Genomic DNA, 1,033 nt, shown 5'->3' with positions numbered 1-1,033 from the left:
GTGGCTCGGTGAGCCATCTTGGTGGCTCGGTGGCCGAGCCACCTCCTGGTGGCTCGGTGGTCGAGCCACCACCTGGTGGCTCGGCCAAAGCCGAGCCACCTCTTGGTGGCTCGGTGCCTCGGCCACCTGTGCCCGGGCACAGTTCTGAGTGCCTATAAATAGGACTTGAGGGCTCATTTTTTAAAGGTTGGAATTTTGGAGCCGAAACTCTGTCGGATTGAGATTTGGACTTGAACTTTCGGAGCTTTGAAGACTCAACTTCCAGATCTGGTTCTTGGCGATCATCCACGCCAAATAAGGCAGGAGTTTGAGAGAGATCGGATCTGAGATCTGTTAGATCCTAGAGGGGGGGTGATTAGGGTCTTATGCTAATCTAATCCGATTTTATGCCAATTAAAAACTAATTAACAAGTTATCCTAGCAAGTATGAAATACAACAATGTATATGAGCTAGGATAAGTAATATGAACAACAATATATATCCTAACAAAGAGATATAGGCAAGGTATGTGCAAGGATATATAAGCTCAAGGGTAAACAATCTAAACTAGATAGTGGGCAATATAAGATATGAACATAAAAGTAAGTGCGCCAATGCAATCACAAACAAATAATATGACTACGGAGTTCGGTTCCCATGACCTACGTCTCCGCTCCTCACCTCGAGGAGATCTCCACTATCACAGCCGGGTTTTCTACGTTCACCCGAACAACGTTTACACCTCACAATACAACCACTATGCAATCACACCTTACACACTAAGTGTTAGTCCTAGCCCGTGTCCTCCTCCTCAAGTGCTTGGTTACAACCTCTCCCTAGGCACGTCAACCGATGCCACTCCTCTTGGATTCGACCCCGTCTCTCACCACACACTTCTCTCGGTGTACAAGTGTATTACAAGTGAATCCTCACAATTAAGCACAATATAAATCAATTGACTGTTCTCTAAACAAGGTGAGAACTCAATTTAGCTCACTCTCAATGTCACAAACCCACAACCCTAAATTATACTATGAATGTAAATACAATAAG

The sequence above is a fragment of the Asparagus officinalis genome, unplaced genomic scaffold (assembly GCF_001876935.1).
Source record: "Asparagus officinalis unplaced genomic scaffold, Aspof.V1 AsparagusV1_Un736, whole genome shotgun sequence".
In the NCBI taxonomy this organism is placed as follows: Eukaryota; Viridiplantae; Streptophyta; class Magnoliopsida; order Asparagales; family Asparagaceae; genus Asparagus; species Asparagus officinalis.
The sequence above is the reverse complement of the archived record's forward strand: the minus strand, read 5'-3'. Positions refer to the sequence as shown.